Below are 15,340 nucleotides of genomic sequence, written 5' to 3'. Positions count from 1 at the left end.
TCCGAACCTGCTCCGAGACCTTACAAAGCTTACAACTCAAGAAGCATCTCGGACTGAAAACCAGCATCGGGATGTTCGTGAAGATCCAAACAAAGAGAGAGATCATCAACCGAGACAAATCAACAAGTAACTGGAAGCATAAGTCCAGTCATCCCAAAGATCTTATTATCGGCGAAATTAATGAAGGAATTCGCACCGAGATCAAAAAGGGGAGAAGAGTCTAGTCTTTGTGGCTCGTTTTGAAATTGAACCAAAGAGCATAGAAGAAGCTTTATCGATGAAAGCTGGATTGAAGCTATGCAAGAAGAGCTAAGACAGTTCAACATTAATGATGTAACTGGGAATTGACATCCAAACCAAAAGGTAAAACCGTTATTGGAGCTAAATGGGTGTTCGAAACAAGATGAATGAGAAAGGAAAAGTTGTACGAAACAAAGCAAGACTCGTGGCCAAGGGATATACGCAAGAAGAAGGAATAGACTATGATGAGACTTACGCTCCGGTAGCAAGGTTAGAAGCTATTCGACTATTACTTGCGTTTGCTTGTTATAAGAATTTCAGTTATTCCAAATGGACGTCAAAAGCGCCTTCCTAAATGGATTTATCCATGAGGAAGTTTATGTGGAACAACCACGAGGGTTTGAAGACCCAAATAAGCCGGACTCGGTCTTGACCGAAAAGGCTTTGTATGGTTTAAAGCAAGCACCTCGAGCTTGGTACGACAGATTAAGTAAGTTTTTAATACAAAATGGTTTTGTCAAAGGTAAAGTAGATACGACTTTATTTATCAAAAAGGAAAAAACAAAAGTTTCTTACTTGTTCAAATATATGTGGATGACATTATTTTCAGATCCTCTAATGAAAATCGGCAAGAAATTTTCTAAGTCTATGCGGGATGAGTTTGAAATGAGTATGATGGGAGAGTTAACATTCCTTCTTGGTCTTCAAGTAAAACAATTGAAGGAAGGAACTTTTATTTATCAAGAAAAATATGTTAATGATCTTGTCAAAAGGTTTGGACTGGAAAAGTGCAAAAGACCGACATACCAATGTCAAGTTCTTTGAATATAGACAAAGATGAAGAAGGGAAGAAAGTTGATCAAAAGCTGTACGTACGAAGCATCATTGGTTCACTTCTTTATCTTACCGCTTCTAGACCGACATTTTGTTGAGTGTTTGCATCTCGTGCTAGGTTTCAATCAAATCCTAGAGAATCCCATCTCGGTCTGCGAAACGCATCATTAAATACGTTGCTTCATCATCAAGCATCGGTCTTTGGTATCCTAAGAAGGGAGAATTTAATCTTCAGGATATTCGACGCAGATCTGGCCGGTTGCGAGTTGATAGAAAAAGCACTTTGGGAACCCGCCGGTTGCTTGGAACGGGAGGTGTCTTGGTTTTCAAGGAAACAAAGCACTTGTGTCCCTTTCAATGAAGTAGAATATGTAGCCCTTGGAAGCTGCTGTTCGCAAATTCTATGGATAAAAAAGACGGCTAAGAGACTTTGAAATTGAAGACTCATGCACGGAGATTAATTGCGACAACACCAGCGTTATCAACCTCACCAAAAATCCAATTCTCCACTCAAGAGCAAAGCATATAGAGATTCGATATCACTTTATTAGAGACCATGTTCAAAATGGAGATGTTTCAATTCAATTTGTTGACTCAAAGAATCAACTGGCGGATATATTCACAAAGCCTTTGGAGAAAAATCAATTTGAGTCTATACGTTCCAGACTCAACATTTTGAGGTATGAGGATATCAAAGTCTAAAGACTTTCAGACTCAGACTTACAAGACTTTATCTGAAAGACAGTCTTGGTACGTCCGTCGTTGTAAGTCTTTCTCTCTTGAATCTAATCTTAAAAGGTACGATCGTCGGAGAATTTGTGATTAAATTGTTGCTATATTTAATTGACGTAAATATTGCATCGTTTCATTTTCAAAAAGGAAGTTATTTTGAAATGGCTATTTTTGCGGAAAAAGACAGTTATTTTGAAAAGGCATTTTTTTTATTTCCTTTGTGACGGTTCGTTTATCCCTCTTTTTAACCGATCGTGCACTGTCGATTCCTCTTCACTTTTCTCTCAAAAACCCTAGAAAGCATCGATCCTCCATTCCCATTTTTCTTCTTCGTTTAATCCTCAAAAAGTTGTCATCTTTCTGGGAAAGTCAAGCAAGGAATCTTCCAAAAGCGAGAAAGATGTCATCTTCAAGAAAGTCTTCGAGAATTGCAAGCGGGGGACCACGGTGAATGAGTGAGGGGCCTACGCACTTCGATCTTGCTGAAGAAGAAGTGGCTCAGAACAGCAAGCGAGCCCACAACATTCTCAACGGCGTCATTCGCTCCATCTAGTCCTAAAGGCGTTGATCAACAACAACATGAAGAAATCATCGAGGATGCAGACCCTGTAAGAGTTCAAAAGCCCGCTTATATTTTCCAGTTATATCGTGCCTTAAAAGGAATTCGTACTCCTTTGAACTACATTGATGAGTTTCTTAAAGACAAAGGACATGGGAACAAATATATCTTTCTGCGAAAAATGGAAAGTTTGGGAATTGCTCGAAAAGGGGTGGCTGAGGAAACCCTTGCAAATATCCCAAGTGATCCTCATGACTGGGGGCCGAATCCTGCAGATGGGAATGATGATGACAAATTGTACAGTCAATTTCAACCAAAAATGGGTGTTGCGGTTGAAAATCAAGGAAAAATGGGAGATTTGTTCAGATCGAAGGAGCAAAAGGATCTGTACTCGAAATTGCTGAAGCGTGGGGTAATAAACCCTAGGAGTGTGGATTTTGATTTTCTGGATGTTGTGAATATGAACTTGAGGGAAAAGTTCAGTTATCTTCAACTTGAAAAGTTCTCGCTCCGACTCTCGAGGCCTATGCTGAATTAACTTGCATATTTCTATTCAAATCTAAGCTTTTTGGATGCGAATAGATTCTCTTTCAGCGTTAAAGACCAAGACTATGTTGTGGATATGAATATCTTTGGCGAGATGTGTTAGAAGTCGAAAGAGGAAGATATCAACCAATCAAAGTTTCCATTGCTCGGGCCACACTTGAACTGGTGAAGGACAGGAGAACAGATGAAAAGATCACCTACTTAAGAATGGGTGCATTCAACATCTTGCTTCACAAGATTGTGATTAATTGCCTCCGACCGAAATCAACTTCCAAGATTGATGTTTCAAGTTCGGAGGCCAAGCGATGTATGCCATTCTCTTTGGAAAAAGGTTTTCTCTCCCTCACACTTTGTGATGTTTCACATGTATAGAGCAATGATGAAGGACAGAGGTAAACTCCCTTACCCAAGCCTTGTTACGAAGTTATTCGGACATCGAATATTCAGCCTCCACAAATCTTTTGTGTTCGACCATGCGATCATATGGTGGTAGGACTGAAAATGGTGACCAAAATGCGTCTGGAAGGAACCGAGCAAGGAATTGGAGAAATTCAAGGAGAAGACTCTGTAAAATCTCATCAAATCTCTTCGCGGCTAAAAGAAAAGGGAAGGAGCCCATGGTTGCTCCATCCAAGAGAAGAAGAGCTCTCCTCGTTGAGGATGAAGATGATGAGGAAGACATCACCATCTCTCGCATTGGCTTTGAAGAATTTAAGTCGTCTGTTCCACGAAAGAATCGGAACAAATGACGAAAGAAGCGAGAGGAGAAGGAAGAAGAAGAAATAGAAGCTGAAAAGAAACGAGAGGAGGAAAGACCTGAAGAAGAAAGAAGAGAAGAAGGAGAACCCGAGGAACACTCTTCTCCACCGTAGGCATGGAAACGAGGGGAGATCGGAGAAAGGAGTGAAGTCTTCATATCCAGATGCAAGTGAAGGAGTCGGTCGCTCACCAGCGGACCCAGAGGATGTTTATGCATCTCGGTTTCCGAGAGGAAGGTCATGAAGTTTCATCGCCAAACCTGCGAGATTATGCGATCTACCATCGTCGCATTTACTCCATCGATCGAGCCGAAGCAAGTACTCGGACCGATAATGGAGCAGATTTTCGCAGAATCATGGATATTCTCTTGGAGATGCGAGGTCAAATTTATGCCTTGGGATGCGAAGTTCAAAGCTTGAAGAATGAAGGTCAAGCTTCTTCCTGTTCATTGAATGATAAAATGCAAGCCCTCTCTGTTCGTAATCAGGCCAATGCCAAGAGTGAGGAGATTGCACAACTAAAGGAAGACTTTAAAAGGCCTGGAAGGCATCGTTCGTCTATGGAAGATTTCCAGCTTGTCCGCGTTCCCAAGCAATCTTGACTTCATCTCATCCTTTTTAATGATGACAAAAAGGGGGAGAGATGCAAGATTTGAACAAAAACTTTTCATTCATTAAACTTTTAATTGTTTGTTGGATTGTTTTGTGGTTTGAACTCGTTTGACTTTGTTTTGTGTCCGGATGAGAACCGAACTAGACTTGGACTTGATTGCTTCTATTAACTAATATTGATATCTTATGAATGGCTTCATCATATACTTGGACTAACCTATTTTCGTGGTTGCAGATTCTAGTGTTAGTCTCATTAGCCATTTATCTCTATAAGATATGCATATGTGTTTGAGAAATGTTTTGCGGGTCAAAGATATCCAAATCTGCAGGAAAGTTTTGTCACCATAAAAAGGGGGAGATTGTTGGAAAAATCTTCTTGAAGTGTTTTGAAGTTGACAAAACGTTTCTATCGATCTAGTCTCGAAGGCTTGGACTCGCTATTTAAAGTACGAAGACCTCCAGGACAGCCGAGACTCAAGACTCAAAGTCTATCTTCATTGACAGTCTTTAATCCGTTGAAGAAAGGTTATCCGGAACTGGATGTTTCGTTAAGGATTTGACCTTATCAACTGGAGAAGATCTCGTGGCTGGAGAAGACATAACGGAGTCCTTTGATTGATCGAAGATTGACTCGATAATTGAAGATCCGGTGATTGCCTAAATATTATTGGAAGGTTCTCGCTTATGGAAACCGAGATCTTGATTGTATGGGCGAACATGATTGATGGGCTATCAACACGTTCCTTTAATAGCTTGAACAATCTTCCTAATTGATTCCGTCCAACGGGTAGATTGGAGGAATTCCTTTGGTAAGTGCCAACGGGTATGATGGCATAAAGGAGTATATAAGGAAGACGGTCTTAGTTGTTCAAGGTGTGCGCGATAGAAGAATTCCAAAGTCTCGAAGCTCCTTTTTGTTTAGACAATTCCTTTGAGCGAATACTTGTATACAAAAGAGAGTCTATATTTGTGAGAAATCTTGAGGAGGTGTGGTAGAACATCTACACTGTGTGGAATCAAGGCAAAGCTGTGCTATAACTTCTCTTTTGTTCATAGTGGAATCCAGCCAATAGGTTGTCGGTGAAGAAGAGTGGACGTAGGCTTGATATAAGCCGAACCACTATAAACCGCGTGTTCAATTTTCTCTTCTCTCGGTCTTACTTTGATTATCGTTTCCTTCAACTGTCTAGTATTGTGCAATTGTTGAAGAAAAATCTTTTATATACCTATTCACCCTCCTCTAGGTACTCATACTAGCAATATCAGGTAGCAGTTGATCAGGCGGGTTGAGGCGGCGGCTCTGGCGGGTCTCCAGTGACCCCGGTGATGGCGGCAACTCGAAATGACGGTTGTTGGATGGCGGACGAAGGCTGGAGACGCGGGCTGAGGTGGAGTGGAGAGGCGAGCGGGATGACGGCGAGCGGGTATGGTGCGCGAGTGACGCGCACGGACAACGGCGGCGGCAAGCTTCTCCGACAAAGCTGGCGGTGTTGAGCGGCGAAGGGGTGGCGTCGATCGTGCCCGGTCACACGAGCAGCTCCTCTCTCCTCTCTCTCTCTCTTCCCAAGCTTGAAGATGATGTTGATTGGTGAGGGTGAAATCCCACCTTTTCAAGAGCAAATCCTCACCCTCCACTTGTCAACATCCTAGCCACTCTTGCCCTACACCATGACGTCATGCTCCACTATCTCAACTTCTCCCACAGCAATATTCCAATAGGTTCAATTTCATTTTTCGATGTGGCATGAATTCTTGTATCAATTTCATTCAATTCTCTTCTAATTGAGCCAAATTGAAGTTCATAAAATTAATCAAATATCACCACATTTCAATTTATGTAATCACTTGACCATAGAACCAACTTAAGTTCCAAAAGCACGACCAAAAGTGGACCTACTAATTTCTCCAGCCAAATTAGCCACTCTCTTATTTAATTGCTGAAAAATTCTGATTACATGAAAAATCTTCCGAAGATGAGTCAATGTTCCTAAAATGATTTGTGACATACCTAGATTTCCAAATTCTGAATTCGATCTCAATTTCACGGTTAATTTCACTTCGACACGATACTAGCGCGTCCCGATATACCGGGTAGCTTTTAGAATTTTTTGTGCATTTGACCCGTGGTTGATCAATTCAAGCCACAATGTACATCTTTGATTCGTGGGTGACTCTCGGTTGTCGGGATAATCTCAAGGTTTCAAACACGGACACAGGGTACCCAAACGACAGAAAAACTGGTCTAGTGCCGATCAACAAGAATTGTGCGATCTGGTGGAATCACCCACACTCGATTACATGCCTCGTCGAGTCGACCTATCTCCCGTCTCTAATCGATTTTTAAGCGTGCCGTAATGACCATTGCAGATTAACTCGGTCGAAAAGTCGTTTCTGGTCAAATTCTCAAGTCCGATGTTTTAGAATTTCTTAACGGCTTCACCTGATAGACTAGTTATCACATGAGTGATCAGTTCAAGAAAAGAACAATATGCGTGCCAACGAAATGCCCGTCTCAATTTATTGAAAATAGAATTGGAAAATCGGGATGTCACACCTTCAAGAGGAACTGCAGAAGCAGGAGAAGTAATTCATGCTTCTATATAGTTCTAAATTGGCAAAATGACTTACGCGGCAAAGATACATAAAAAAAAAAGTTAACTCGGCCAAAAGGAAAGGCTAACCCTAGAACCAAAACTCAAAGTTGATGTGCCTGAAACGGAACTCGCACCAACGGTCTAAGCCTCAATTTCCTTTAGTATGGACCCAAGATAGTGGTCCTCTTTTCTTTGTTGAATAGAGATAATAGGGATCCTATCGATAACAAAAGAATTCCATAGGAGGGGTTGGTCAAGGAAAGAGAACGGAAATGCTACTTCAAGATAAAGGTGGAAAATGTCTAGCCTTACTAAGATCAAGGATGGAAGCAACTTCATCAGCAGGTTTTGAGGTTCTCAGGACTCTTCTCCTAACTTTCATATTGAAAAACTAGATAACCTAACTTAAACCAAAGCAATTGCCATGTGTGATATCAATCCCATTCACAGACATTTTACAGCTGGTGGGGAAGAGTGAACTCGTGTTTTAAGGGTCAAGATTGAATAGAAGTGAACCTACATATATACCATTTTCTTTTTGGGAGGGCGGGTAGTGGGTAACTCGTAGAATCTAAAAGTGAAATGTGCATATACACCAACCAAACACAATCGAAGCTAGATTGAAGCAAATCCTCCCCTATAGGTTTGATGTGTAGTGAACTTGGCAGGGAAGAGAGCAATAATGACATTTCTCCGGGATATCTCACTTTGTTATTGGGGAAAAGTACCAAAATAGTCCTAAACTTATTGTATTAATACCAATTTAGTCATAAACTTTTCAATTAGATCAATTTAATCATAAACTTTTTTACATTTGTACTAATTCAGTCCATTCGACTAATTTAAGCCGGAGATGACGCGTGGCCGCCGGCGAGTCTTATGTAGCGCCACATTGACAAATTTTATATTTTTTTATACTTTTTTTTTCAGATCTTTTAAATTATTTTTTTCTTATTTTTTTAATTTTTCTTTTCTCTTTACCCCTTGGCGGGAGAGGTCGCCGGCTGGCCGACTATCGCCAACCACGAGCTAGTTAGGGCAAGGGGCCCCACACCCTTACCGACCACAAGCGAGAGCATCAGCCCTCACCCGGATCTAGGCGAGGCCTTTGCACCCTTGTTGGCCACACGTGAGGCGCGGCAGGCCTCGCTCGTGGCGGGCGAGGGCGCAAAGGCCCTCGCCGGTGGCGGTGAGGGCGCGGTGGCCCTTGCCGGTGGCCGGCGAGGGCACGGGGGCCCTCGCCCGACCAGCCTGTGGGCGGGCAATGGTCGGCCAGCCGGCGACCTTGACGGCCAAGGGGTAAGGAGAAAAGGAAAAAAAAAAAAAGAAAAAAGGAAAAAAAAGATTTTTTTTTTAAATCTGAAAAAATATAAAAATATTAAATTTGTTCATGTGGCACCACATAAGACCATCGGTGGCCACGTTAGCAATTTCTAGCATAAATTAATTGGATGGACTGAATTGATACTAATGTAAAAATATTTAGGACTAAAATGGTCTAATTAAAAAGTTTATAATTGAATTGGTACCAATGTTAAAGGTTTAGGACTATTTGATACTTTTCCCTTTGTTATTGCAACCCTATGCGTACAGTGTGGCATGCCTATCCTCTTCACCAGAGATCGACGAGCATTGCCCCGTTCCCTAGTAAGATGTTTGGATGTAAGCCCTTTAAAGGCCCACATTCTACTAAAGATGTGATAGGGTAAAGGGGAGTGATTGACAGTGTTCTAGACTTTCCATTGAAGATCTCAATGGTGTTACCCTAGCCAACATAGTGCCACCTAAACGATCTACCTTCATCCCTCAAGTTCTGCTTGTATATGAAGAAATATCCTTCTTGTGGCAGATGCAACTAGTCTGACTTTTGAAGCTTCTAGAGTTCCTTCCTCAGCTCTCCAACATTGTCCGATGCGCTAACCTTGACCGCAATCCTCTTCTTCCTACACTTTGGCAACACCATCACCTTCAACTTCTTAAAGGAGCCATGCGAGACCAATGCAGTCGGGGAACATTGTTTCACAGAGACCTCGACCTCGGAATTGTCCAAGAGCTCGCACTCCCTGACCGACTAGTGGTCTTGCAACTCCACACTATTCACCTGTGTTGGAGAAAACTTATTTATTTTGAAGCTGACAAACATTTCCATTAGTCTAGTCTGAAGACTTGCAGACTCTTTCGTTAAAGTCTGAAGACCGTTGGACCGCCAAACTCAAGATTCAAAGTCTACTCTCATTGACAGTTTCTAGATCGTCGAATAAGACTTATTCAAAATTGAGTATTTCTTTAAGGATTTGATTCGAACGATTAAAGAAGATCTCACGGCTGAAGATAGCATCTCGGAATCAATTATTCATCTTGAAATTAATTTGGGTAATTTGAATCCGTCGAATAGCGAAGCATACTTGGAAGGTTCTACTTATGGAAACCTAGATTCTGATTGTATGGGCAAGCATGATTGGTGGGTTATCGTCATATTCCTTAAATAACTCGAGATCTCTCTAATTGATTCTGTCCAACGGGTAGGTTGGAAGAATTCCTTTGGAAAGTGCCAACGGTTATGAAGACATGGAGGAGTATATAAGGAAGATGCTCTAGTTATTCGAGTGTGTGCGCAATAGAAAAATTCCAAAGTTTGAAACTTCTTATTCTTTGTTGATTCAATTGTTGAGCGTAAACCTGTACTCAAAAGAGAGTTTATACATTTGTGAGGCCTTGAGGAAGTGTAGCAAAGTCTCTACACTATGGAATCAAAGACGTGATACTGTAACGACTCTTTTGATTCATAGTGAAATCCAGCCGATGGGCTGTCAGTGTGGGAGAGTGGATGTAGGCTTGAATTAAGCCTAACCACTATAAACCTTGTATTCTTATTCTATTCCCTAAACCCATTTACTTTGTTCGTACTTTATTTAATTGTTAGAGTCTTTTCCTTTTCAAAGTCTACCGTTAAACAAATTCAGGTTAAAAGTAAAGTTTTACACTATACTCTACAAAAATTTGTTTTCGCACCCATTCACCCCCTCTAGGTGCTCGTACTAGCATTTACAATTGGTATCAAAGCCTGTGTACTCATTTAAATTGAAGTGTTTTTACTTCAGAGTTAACGACTCATGGCTAGTATGTTCGCTCCAGGTTTGGTTGAAGGGCAAAGCAACGCCAAACCGCCTTACTTTGATGGGAAGGAATACAGTATATGGAAAAATAAGATGAAGACTTTCCTAAGATCAAAAGATCCTCTTGAATGGGATGTGGTAGACAGAGGAATCATTCCTAAAACTACAACATTTCAGAAAGGGGAAAAGAAGCTGTTGAGTCCAGCGAGATGACTCAAAAAGAGATAACCAAGAGACAAGCTCTTGATGCAAAAGGAATTTATTCTTTATATTGTGCATTATCTCATACTGAATATAACATAATATCTTCTTGTGCAATAGCTAAAGAAGTCTGGGATAGACTGCACATCGCCTATGAAGGAACCGATCGAGTGAAAGAAACCAGACTCAATATTCTGCTGGTTTAATATGAAGCATTCAAGATGAAACTAGGAGAATCTATCACTGATATGTTTAGTCGTTTTACAGAAATTATGAATGGTCTTGAGTATCAAGGTCAACCAATCTCTGGACCCATGAAGGTTAACAAATTACTGTGTGGACTTTCCAAAGATTGGAATCACGTAAAGACCTCAATAAGAGAGACACAAAGGATCATGCCACTCTCTGTTGATGAATTGGTTAGTACTCTTCAGTCCTATGAAGTTGAGCAAATCAATGAAGATGAAGATCCCAAAGGTAAAAAAATCTATTGCGTTAAAATCTAATGATGATTATGATGTTATAGATTCTAAAGACGATATGAACAATGAAGAACTTGCTCTCATGATAAGAAGGTTCAGAAAACTGAACAAAAAGGGAAGAAGATTCAATTGGAAGAAACAAAGTTCTCAAAAGTTCCAAAATAAATCAACAAAAGAGGATGAATCTAATAAAGATGTGATTTATTTTGAATGCAAGAAAAAAGGGACACATCAGACCCAACTGTCACTTGCTGAAGAAAAAGAAAGGAATAACTGAGAAATACATAAAGGTTCTCAAAACAGAAACTTGGAGTGATACCGAATATGAAGAGAGTGATGATGATTATGCTAATATTTGTCTAATGGCACAATCAGAATCAGATTCAGACTCTGAGACAAGTTCAGATTCAGACAGTGAAATCGAGATAAGTAATTCCTACTAAGGTCTTTAAATATATTGATGAACTGTGTTTTAGTCTCAAAACCTCTCTCAAGAGGATTTCCGAACTAAAAGGGAAAATTCTGCACTAAAGCAACAGGAGATTGTTTGGAAAGAAAATGTTGAGAATTTAGATAAAAGTGTTATTACCTTGAAATGCAGACTCTCTTTCAAAAGAAAATGCTCTTTTGAAAAATGATATTTCAAGTATTTCAAAAAGGTTTTCTATAGGATCTGAGAAATTAGAAAAGATTCTTTCAGCGCAAAGACCTTACTTTAACAAATCAGGCTCCCATGTTGGATAAGGCTCTCATAACCCTTTGCGAGGAGGTGAGGAGTTCGAATCCGGATGGTCGCATGGGATTAGGCTTGGGAATGACTACTGAAATCATCCCTCTAATTGATTTTCCAAAAGTAAAGGAAAAAATCAAACAAAGACCTACAAAAGATTTTTATAGAAATCATTTTCAAAATTTTTTTGTAAAACCTGTAGGCCGTAGTGCTCTTAAATGTTCTAAGTGCAACAGCTCAGAACATTTTGAGAAATAATGTCCTATGGTTTGGAAACCTGTTAAGAAGGTTTAGGCAAAGACCGTGTATTGCATTAACTCCATTGGACCCAAGAAAGTATGGGTACCAAAGAAAGCTTGAGTTTTTTTTTTTTTTTTTTAAATGTAGGTCACTATCGAGAAAAATGTCAAATGGTACTTGCATAGTGGATGCTCAAGACATATGACAGGAGACTCAAGTTGTTTCATAAAGCTTATGCAAGTTAATGGTGGAAAAGTTTCTTTTGGTGGAAATAGTAAAGGCATAATTGTCAGATACGGAATCATAAAGATTGGAAGTCTTACAATCAGTAACATTTTCTTAGTGGGAGGACTCAACTACAACTTGCTGAGTAACAGCCAATGTGCGACACAGGTTTCAAAATCAACTTTCAAGAAGGAATATGTTCAGGAACCAGTAAAAACTCCTCTCAGACTTTTACGGGGCGAAGACATGAGAACATTTATCTTCTAGACATCAAACTAGAAAAATCCTAATGTCTAATTTCAATTCAAGAGGAAGCTAATCTCTAGTATAGAAAACTTGGCCACATCAACATGAAGCAAATAGCCAAGATCTCTGCAAAGAAGCTTGTTCGTGGACTACCCAACCTGACATACCAAAAACATTATTTATGCACACTGTGTGTATTGGGAAAACATGTTAGAAATTTTTTCAAACCAATAAATCAAGTTTCCACTAATCGTGTGCTGCAGCTCTTACTTATGAATCTCTTTGGACCAACCAGAACCCAGAGCATTGGTGGTAAGAAATATTGCCTAGTAATAGTGGATGATTATTCACGATTCACTTGGGTATATTTCTTGGCAAGTAAGTCTGAAACTTTTTCTTATTTCATAAAGTTTGCTAAGAAAGTACAGAATGAGAAATTGTATGTTATTTCAAGTATACGGACATACCATAGAAGTGAGTTTAAAAATCAAGATTTTGCTAAATTCTATAATGAATATGGTTTTTAGCATGTGTTCTCCTCACCATACACTCCAGAGCAGAATGGAGTTGTGGAAAAGAAGAATAAATCATTGCAATAAATGGTTAGAACTCTTTTAATTGAAAGCAACATTTCTTCTCGTTTTTGGGCTGAAGCAGTTTTTACAACATGTTATATTATTAATAGAGTCTTCTTAAGGCCTATTCTGGAGAAAACTCCCTATGAGTTGTTCAAAGGAAAGAAGCCAATTGTTTCCTATTTTCATGTGTTTGGATGCAAATGTTTTATATTGAAAAATGCAAATGATCGAATTTGTAAGTTTGAAGAAAAATCAGACGAAGGCATCTTCCTTGAATATTCAACCACCAGCAAAGCTTACAGAGTTTATACCAAAAAGACTCAATCGATGGAGGAATCGATGAATGTCAAATTTCAAGACCTTATACAAAATCAATCGATTCAGACTCAACCTGAAGAATCTGAACTTGCCCCAGACTCTACAAAGTCTAAATCACCACAAGCCGCTCAGACTTCAGAAGACCGGCAATGAACGATTAGTGAAGAATCAAATGAAGAAAAAGACCTGCAGTCTATCAAACCAACTAGCAACTGGAAGCACAAGTCTAGTCATCCCAAAGAACTCATTATTGACTCAAAGAATCAGTTGGTGGATATTTTTACAAAGCCACTGGAGAAAAGTCAATTCAAGTTTATTCGATCCAACTTAATATCTTAAAGTCTGAAGAAGTTCAGACTCAGGGATAAGAAGTCTAAAAACGCTCGAACTCAGAAGATCAAGAATCTCGACTGTAAGTTATTTTTGTTTTAGAAAGTAATCTTTCGGATAAAAACTCGAAAAGGTACGTTTGTCTATTAATCTGCAATTGATTGATGTTATCTTTCCCAATTTTTGTAATTATTGCAATCATTCATTTTCGAAAAAGAAGTTATCTTTTGAAATGACAGTTATCTATTTTTAAAAAGGAAGTTATTTTTTGAAAAGACATTTTCTATTTCTTTTGACGACGATTTGTATACCCCGTTTCGATTGCCTTATATACTGATAGTCTTTTTCACAAACCCTAGGAGCACTGAACATCACTTTCTTACTTTTACTCTCTAGTTTAATCTAATTCTCATCTTTCTTGCGAATTGAGTTTGAAATCTCTCAAAGACCGTGACAATGGCTTCTCAAAGAAAGTCCTCAAGGATTACAAATAGGGGACCACAACATATGCGTGGGGTACCTACGCATTTTGACCTCATCAAGGAAGAATAATCTCCAAGACAGCAACAGAGTTCACAACATTCTCAACCGCGTCATTCTCCTCAAGCTAGACCTTAGGATATTCTTCATTAAGCAACGGAAGAAATTATTGAAGATGCATAACCTGTAAGAACTCAAAAGCCTGCCTTTACCTTTAAACTCTACTCTACCTTGAAGGAGGGAGGTACTCCCTTAAACTTTATTGATGAAATTTTGGAAAGAGAAAAGGTATCGAAATGAAACTCACTTTTTGCAAACAATGGAACGATTGGAAGTTACTCCTATGAGGTCGGCAGAAAGAGCCTTTGCGAATATTCCAAGCGATCCACGTGTTAGAGGTCTTAGTCAACTTGATGGAAATGATGATGACAAGATATACACTCATTTTAAGCCTAGAATGGGTGTTATGGTAAATATTCGAAGCAAATGACAGATTTGTTTCGCTCTAAGGAACACAAGCGACTTTACTCTAAGTTGCTAAAGCGAGGGGTGATCAACTCAAGAAGTGTGGACTTTGATTTTCTTGACTCTCTGAACGTGAAGTTGCGAGAGAAATTCACTTTACTTCAACTTGAACAATTTTGCTCTGAAACAATAGTGGCTCATCTAGAACTTATTACGTATTTCTATTCAAATTTGAGCTTTTTGGATACGAATAGATTCTCTTTTAGTGTTAGAGACCAGGAATATGTAGTTAATATGGATACATTGGCTGATGTGATTGGAGTAGAGAGAGGATCAATATAGAGAAGAGACAGAACAAATGAGTGAAGAGAGGAAATCGATGAGAAAAGAAGAGAGGAAGAAAGAACTGCAGAAGAAGAGGGCGAGAGGAGAACAAGAAGAGACAGAGCATGAAGAGTACTTTCTCCGCCCTTTGAAGGCACCGAAACAGGGGGAGCTGCCGAGAAAAGAGGTATCTCTTCCATTGCTTTTACTAGTGAAGATGTTAGCCATTCACCCGCAAATCCGGAAGATGTATATGCCTCTCAATTTCTGAGGAAGGTCATGAGGTTTCATCTCCAAATATGGGTGCTCATGCTGAAATGCCATCATCTGCCAATACTCCTCAAACTGATCATGCAAAAGCAAGCACTCAAACTGACAACTCATCAGACTTTCAAAGATTGCTCGATGTTCTTATGGAGATGCGAGGCCAGATTTATGCCCTAGGATGCGAAGTTCGAATATGCAGAATGCCGTCAAGCCTCTTCGTTTCTTTGCATGATCAAATTCAGGCCCTTACTCTTCAAGTTCAAGTAATTACCAAGGGTGAAGAAGTGGCGCAACCGAAGGAGGATTTGAAAAGCTGGAAGAGACTGTCAAGTCGATGGGAGATTTCCAGCTTGTTCGCGTTCCAAAACAATCTTAATTTCTCTTTTCGTCTCTACCTTTTTAATGCCGACAAAAAGGAGGAGATGGTGCGATTTGAGATTTGACTCTTGTTTGATTTGACTTT

At 39.6% G+C, this 15,340-nt stretch overlaps 1 pseudogene; it reads right to left on the bottom strand.

Annotated features, from left to right (window-relative positions):
• The window catches only part of LOC120293121, a 90,867-nt pseudogene that overhangs the window by 65,334 nt on the left and 10,193 nt on the right, over positions 1-15,340 (bottom strand).

This window comes from Eucalyptus grandis, chromosome 5, assembly GCF_016545825.1.
Source record: "Eucalyptus grandis isolate ANBG69807.140 chromosome 5, ASM1654582v1, whole genome shotgun sequence".
Lineage (NCBI taxonomy): Eukaryota > Viridiplantae > Streptophyta > Magnoliopsida > Myrtales > Myrtaceae > Eucalyptus > Eucalyptus grandis.
This window is presented reverse-complemented; position numbering and strand designations above follow the sequence as displayed.